We start from the raw sequence: 8,330 nt of genomic DNA on the forward strand, positions 1-8,330 counted from the left end.
AGCATCCGCAGACGGAATCAATGTAATATTCCAATTGCGTACTGGATCCAGGGAGCGCCAGCGAATGAAGTAATCGCCGGCCAAACCCTTCCCATGGAGACCCCGGAAAGGCCGCGACTCACGTTGCTGAGCCAGATAGAGCTTCAGTTTAACGGCAAGGCCGCCCCGTCTTCCGCACCGTTTCCGACGCTTCCTCGCCGGTAGGGAACACGGCCAACGGCGAAGGTAGCCAGGTATTGACATCAGAAACGGAGGAGGTGAGTGATATGAGCCATTTCGTGCTTGAAACAATAGTAGGGTGACCATATAGAAATCCTGGCCAGGACACGTCCTGGGAAAATGGCACGTATGGTCACCCTAAACAATAGATCGTTTGTACAAGGTTGTAAGCTTAAAAGCGTTGATTTGTCATAAACCAGTAATGACAAAACGCACTGTGTTAAATAGGACGTAAAACTGAGTAAAACAAACAAACTGTGGTCACCCTAAACAATAGATCGTTTGTACAAGGTTGTAAGCTTAAAAGCGTTGATTTGTCATAAACCAGTAATGACAAAACGCACTGTGTTAAATAGGACGTAAAACCGAGTAAAACAAACAAACAAACTGAAGATTAGACCAGGAGACCGACGGCAAGCCACATACACCGGCGCCGCCATCTTTTCATTTAAAGATTCCTAAATGCATCTACTTTCGGAAGGCCAAATAAAGTGCTTTTGCTTTCGCCTAGAAACACACAGCGTCTCCCTGACATGGCTGCTTCAACACTAACTGCGGTTACTGAAACCACGCCTTCTTTCTTTGCGTGCACATTTGGGCTGCATTATGCTAATATTTCCACATAGTGAGGTAGATATGTGGGGGCGTGTTAGAACGAGCCGTTTTAGGGGGGCGTGGCAGAGTCTTAACTTTGATAAAGAATATCTCTTTGGTTTTGAGACTTTAGTCTTTGCAACTTCAGGGATCTTATCTATGCACAATCAGCTTGTAACACTCCAAAGAGAAAGGAAAACTTGAAATCGCATCATATGACCCCTTTAATTGAAAAGACTTATAAGCTATCATACTTTTGACACTAGATGGCGTTAATTTGCTTATGCACATTATCCTACTGTGCAGTTGCCCAGGGTTGTTATAGTGAACGAAAACCATACATTTGTTACTTGAAAATTAAATAAAGGTTAGCTGAAATATAAAATGTATTAACTTGATTATTTAACTTGATGTACTAAAATTAAACTATATACATTTAAATTATATAATTACAAAAAGAAATTGCTAAAACTTTAAAATGAAAATGAAAAATATGAGCTATAATATTATCACCATACTAAAACATCACTGCTCAGTACAGCCGTTGAAATGTCATTGTTTGCATTTTTTATTATAATTTAATCCATAAATTTACATAATTTTCATATATTGATACCTTAAGATTATTAATTAGTTTTGCTTTGAAAGCGTAGCATCACTATATGTGCATAACTCGTCCCACACTGTTTGTGCTTTGACTAATGGTAGTTATTACTTCAACTGTTGTGTGGAGGCTTAGTGAGTGCCACCAGAGGCCCCTGGGGGCCCCAGCTGTATCATGTTACAAAGATCGAGTGGGCTCTTTTCTTGGGAAATCTTCACTTTGGGTGGTGTTTTTTTGCTTTAAAATGATGTTGAATATGAATAATAGCTATTTCATTTAGATGATTATTGCTGTAGTTAACTCTTGAGTTTGATAATGTCATTCCCTCACATAAACTACATTTCCCAGCCGCCCGCTGTCGCTGCACGTAGCAGTCACATTGCGGCTCGTGCAGGAATGGTGCTGAGGCAAATACGCACGAGCGCATCACAGCCATACGGCAACACCCCGCTCGTGCATGCGCCCGCAACGCTGCGCACTACGTTTATTACCGATTTTACAAGACACAACAACGACTTGGTGCGAGGGCTTTTTTTTCGCGATTTTATTTTATTTTTTTAAATAACCCCTCGTTGGTTCGAGCACTTGTGCACCGGGCGATTGAAAGATGTACGGAGCGCGCTGATGGCTGAGCGTGAATGACGATCTGGAGACATCCATGACATTGGACTCTGAAAAGGTCTGCGGATAACAATGAGCACCGGTGAGTGTGTTGGGAGTGCATCGCGTATACTAATCTCATTACCTAAAAGCCCGGAGATTTGTCTGTGTCTGTACTGTACGCGGCAGTCTGGTTCCACCCACCTATCCACCAGCGCTCATTATGTGCAGTGCAGCCCTGTTTTATGGAAATGTGTAATGTACTACTGTCAAAGGTGCAGAGAGGTTGACTCTTTTGTTTTACGTGTGATGTGTAGCGTGGTCAGGTGTTCAATAAAGCCACAAGAGCCCATTGGTGACCTGCAGCAATTATTGCTAAGGGTCTTAAGGGATATGCTGCATTGGGCTTATTTTATTTTGGTAAAACTAACACCATTTATCTATAAAACACTTTTTTTTTTTTTAAACTTGCATTTTTTTTTTTTGCGGTGTTTCTTTTTTTTTTCTAAGTCTCAAATCTGAAAGATGCTTCTCCAATATTTTTACCAAAACTTTTAAATTAAATCACGTGCATAGGCACGATTTACCTGTTTTAGGAGCTCTGGTTCACTGTGTAGTTTAAGTTAACAGTTTGGGTGTTAGGCAGAACAGCTGGTAATTAGAAGGATAATCCGCAATATCTCTGGTATTAGCTGATTTTGCTGTCAAAGTGGTAAATATCTCTGACCTTGATCAATATTGTCTGTAGTTAAAGGCTTTTTATGTGGGGAATGATGTTCTGTCACCTCGATTCCTGGGTTGCATTTCCCAAAAGCATCGTGATTCTAAGTAGACCGACGAGACGTTGGTGCCAGTTCTGTTATTTATGTGGTGTTATTCTGTCAGGTTCATGAAATGGTTGCTTAATTTGTTCTTCCTCCTTACTTTCAGGTCAGCATATTTTGTGCCAGAAATTCACCTCATGTGAATCTGACTGATGTAATACCAGAGCACTAAATCATCATGGGAGCGACTTTGGAGTGAGGCTAGTACATTAGGGCAGTTCTCAACTAGGTTTAGTTCAGGACACAAACTATTTTTATATCAGGCATCAAGTGCTGTCCCAACACGGTGTCAGATGTATTATTATTTTTTTTTTCTGAACAAAAGTAAACAAATGTTCTTAAAGAGAAAGATTAAAAGTAAGCAAGAGTTTACAGCACGAAACACTTTGCAATTGGCACAGATTTTTCCCATTTGCAGGTGCACTATTTATAATAAGTTTGGGTTGTGTATTATATTTGTATATTTTTATATTGCATAATTTTGTTCATAAATTTTTCATTGTGCATTTATATTAAGGTGTCTTTAAACAGCTGAGTGAAGGCTGCTCTGTGCCTGCTCAAAATTAGGTGCAATGCCAAACCGATCTCACGGCAATCGTACATATTTTACGAGGTGGCTAATTTGTACGAATTCATACGACCTCACTTGTAAGAATTTGTGTGATTTTGTGAAAAATCGTATGTATTTTACGAGGTGGCGAATTCGTACGAAGGACCACCCCTAACCCCGCCCCTAAACCTACCTCTCACAGAAATGCAAGGTCGGATGAATTAGCCACCTCGTAAAATACTTACGAACTGAGATAGCATTGGCAATGCTGTATAAAAGCCAGTCTATGTTGATCAGACCCACCTCAGCCCCAGTATCAAAGTATTTCCAGATGCATTTATGCCACTGCTTAGCAGTATTAAAGAATGTGTGTAAAGACCCATAAATGCCACTTCAGAAGCGCTCCTGTGCCACCTTTGCAGTGTAGATTTGTCATTAATGAATTTGTGGCAAAATACTTAGTTTGATTAGTATTTTGCTTTTTGACATCAACAACAAAAGATATGTGAATTTCTCCTCCTTTTTAAAAGTTGATTGGCCTATTTATTTTGCTTTTCAAACTATGCATGATTTTGCAGTTAGTTGCGACCCACCAGGTGAGAACTGCTGTATTAGGTATGCAAGTTAAGACTTGTTATGAAATCTTAAAGATAAAGAGATTTACGGATTTTGGCTCTTTGCAGAAACTCTGCAGACTGGATGCAAAATTTTTGCAGCTGTTGGAAGTAAATAGAGAAATAGCTGGTGATATCACTCCTGCTACAGTAAGTCCCTGAGAAACAGGCTCTAGCAATTAGCCCTGAAATCTAGAGTGGGCCTGTGACATTTTCCTTGTCCTGGTTTTATTGGTACTGACTGTGAGAGGAATGGCCTCCAGCTTATTCATCAAACACTAGCTACGGTAGGGACAAAATAAGAAGGCTCATTTTTCATGTAATGTGGAAGCTGTTTTCAGCTGTTTAAGGTGCCATTCTGACCTGCAGAAATCAGAAAGGAGACACAAATTGGATATCATGTGTAAGAGAAAGTATTTGACATGTACACCCTTGCCTTCTGCATGAACCCTGCTGGTTTTGTTAATTGAGCCTTGGATGGATGCATGCTGGGAGAATGCCATTTCATCATCAGCAAGTGTGTTTGAGGGGCATTTCAAGAACAGTATCGGTTGTATTTGATACACTTGTGCAGCATTCCTTTTTTCTCTCTCTCCATCACGTAGACTGTCATATAGACCTTAGTCAGGGTAGTGCCGTATTTAATTGTTGACAGGAGTGAAATCGAAGCTGTGAGGGCAGAAGGGATAGAAGTGCAGTGTGTTCAGAAATGTTGTTTAACAACATAACGATTGTTCAGCTGACAAAATGTCTTTGAGAAAAAACATCCTTAAGACAAAAACTCCATAAAACAGTATTGAAAATTGTGATTTGGTGAAAATTGCATGATATAGGACCTTTATACACTATGTGCCATTGTATGCCTATCCCTCACAGCCTCGTTTTCATCTGTTAAATTCAATATAACGTCTAACTTGACGAAGGTCTATGGGTCATTTGATGTGCATCAATGTGTCTGTTTAGAATACTTGGTTAATATTGTGTGTTTTAGATTTTCTCAATCTAAAACAGACAAGGTCTTAAATCAGAGCAGAAATTCTTAAATTCTTAGTCATTGCATTAAATTTTGCATGCACTGCAAAAAATGAACAGTATTTTTGTTTTCCAACACAAAGATTTGTAAATCAAGAAATCAAAGTGAAGTGTTTATGTTTAAAACAAGAAAAATGTCAGTGGGGTATGAACATTTTTCTCTTTTAAATAAGTTGATTTTTCTGAGCCCATTGGCGGATATTTGTTCTCGTTACAGGCATAAACTCAAATAAATTTAACCGAAAGCAAGACTTTTTATTTTATTATTTTGCTTCTCAAGCAAATGAATCTTGATTTAACATCTTTAGACTTTTATACATTTCCCTTTTTTTATTATTAATGTCATAATGTGGTTTTTCCTATTATGTATGATTTTCAGTTATAAAACATGACTCATAATTTACACATAAAGGTGCACGTGTAAGTTATTGGCAGATGTTATGTTAACCTGTCTTTTAGTCAAACCCTTTCTGCAGTCAGACCATTAAGCATTTGATTGCGTACACATATGTGCTAATGACTTTATATTTGATATTGATATTTGCTTTGAGCTGAGTTTTTACTGAAAGGCAAAAGTCATTCCGTAAAGTAAACTTCTTTTTTTACCCATGATACCCTAAATGCAAGCTGTCCAGAGATGACCTGCTGCCGTACTTGTGTGTGTGTGTGTGTGTGTGTGCAAATTCTTTATACTCTTGTCACATGTTTTCATGATTGTACACAAGCCTCTGCACAACAGTAATAAAACTCATATGATGCATTTTCCTTTGAATATTTTCATTATTTTATTGAACATAGCTCTGCTGAATAAAGTACTGCTGAGTCAGTGTTGATGAACAGATTGCATGTCACCCCAGATGGAGGTTCATCTGGTTCGATCAAATTTTGTTGCCAGCTTATTCATGAAATACCAAAACAATGTCAACCCACAAGCAATTTGCGTGCATGCATGTATACTCTTTCCTTAATTTTCTCTCTTTTAATATGTATATAAATATATCTTCAGATTGTCATTTTTGTCTGATCAAGCATGCCTCTCATCCCAAAAGTCAAGCCAGAAACATCAGATCTCAAAAATAAATGTTCTTTAATGGTAGTTCCTTTGGTTCAGCAAAAAGCATCTTGTTGAACTGCTTTGTGATGGGTAGGGTTCTTGAATTGGCTCTCTGGTTCTTATTTGCAGATTAAAAATGATGCTCCTGTTTATATATGTGTGTGTGTGTGTGCGTGTCAGGCTCAGAAATGAAGTTTTCCATGAAGTGACAATTATTGCCCCTGAAATTGATTTTCAAGGCCATTTTTTTTACTTTTGTATGGGCAATTTTTCGGATTATCTTTGTTGTCTTTTATGTCAAATACGTAAATATAAATATAAATTATTTCAATAAATCAGAATATAGACTTACCACTAAAATGACAAATGTCAAACAGCATTTTTACACTTGCAGAGGTGGAACAGAAGCTGCATCTGATCTGACGTGATGTTTATTTACACAGACATTTATTGCTGCTCCAACGTGGTGTGCATTAAGTATATACAAATTATTCTAAAATTAAATAATTATGCTACACAGACTAAACCAATTCAGAACATTTATGATTTTTTTTTTCCGTTACAAAAACAAGACTTTATATTGGTTTTCTTAGTAGCATGAAGAACAAAAGTTTATTTAAACTACACTCTAAAAAATGCTGGGTTAAATACAACCCAGTGCTGGGTAAAATAGGGACAAACCCAACAATTGGGCTATTTTGACCCAGCGGTTGGGTTAAATGTTTAACCCAACCTTCTGGGTAGTAACCCAACCGCTGGGTCAAAACAACCCAATTGCTGGGTTTGTCCCTATTTTACCCAGCACTGAGTTGTATTTAACTCAGCATTTTTTAGAGTGTAGGAAAGAATTCTCTACAGAAAGCAAGCAAAGAACGTTTCCCATCACTGAAGCGGTCGATAGACATCATGTCTCTGATTGGCTACTGCATTCATACACTTAACAGAACTGGGTGTGATTGGCTATAATGCTCAATTATTAAGTAAAAGAAATGCAACGTGAGCAGACCTAAGTGTAATGCGATACTTTCACATTTCACTTTAATCATAACTGTGGTTATGTTTAGTAAAAAATTTTTTTTTTTTGCCAACTGAGCTTATCTTAAATTTGGCTCAGTGGTAGAGCATTGCGTTAGCAGCGCAAAAGGTCGTGGGTTCAATCCCAGGGAACACACATACTGGTAAAAAATTTATAGCCTGAATGCACTGTAAGTCGCTTTGGATAAATGCGTCTGCTAAATGCATAAATTTAATTTGATTTTGGTGTCTTTTTTCCCCAAAGCCCTGGTTAATTTCTGGTCCTGGTGTGTGTGTGGTGTTGTTGATGTATCTTTGGCTTGGAATGGAATGTTACAGCAGAGTGTGATGATTCTCGAAATTCTGAAGTAGAAAGACTGTTCTCACCCTCAGTTGCATGTGTTGCTGAGATTTGACACCTGAGCACCGCTGCTGTGCTTTAGAGGAGTCTCGGGTTACGTGGAGAGCGTAAAGGACCTCTGTAAATTATTCATAACTTGAATCTTAAGGGTGTCTTGAGTTTGAGCGAGCAGAGTACATCCCCATTCCTATTTCTCTCTCACTCTCTCTCTGTTATCTCTCTCCTTCTGTGGCCCCTATTACTCTCTCCATTAGCTCAGACAAAGTTAAAGTGTTGAAGGAATTTTAAATGAAGGCCAAAGTGTAGAGAGTGAATTTGAGCTTTTTTGACACTGGCAGTGTTCTCGTATGTGTCTGTGTGAGTGTGTACATAGTTTTCTTCGATCCTGATGAGGTTTAGGGCAGGCTGTGCTTTGTCACAATGTTCAATTTAAGCCAATTTTCAAACACTTCCTATACTATATACTGTTTAATACACTCTCTTACACATATACTCTAATTGGGTTAGGATGGATGGATGACGCTGTATTTCCAGGGATTAGGCAAAACACGTCTTCTGGAAAAAGTAATATACATTACAGTAAAAATCATCATCGTAATGTATTGATCCAATCTGTGAGATAATGGAAACGGTATACTTTATAGTACATACTATATTTTTTATTTATGGACCAAACATTTAGGCTAGAATATTCCCAAAGCTTATTTTGTTATTTATATTTTATAGTTATTTAAATCACAAAGCTTATTTTGTTATTTATGTTTTATAGTTATAAAAAAAAAAATAATAATAATAATAAAAAAATAATAATAAAAAAACATAATATCCACTTCATTCAATATTTTCTTGCAAATCCATTAAAAC

Source organism: Sinocyclocheilus rhinocerous, unplaced genomic scaffold (assembly GCF_001515625.1).
Source record: "Sinocyclocheilus rhinocerous isolate Xijiao unplaced genomic scaffold, SAMN03320098_v1.1 scaffold735, whole genome shotgun sequence".
NCBI lineage: Eukaryota > Metazoa > Chordata > Actinopteri > Cypriniformes > Cyprinidae > Sinocyclocheilus > Sinocyclocheilus rhinocerous.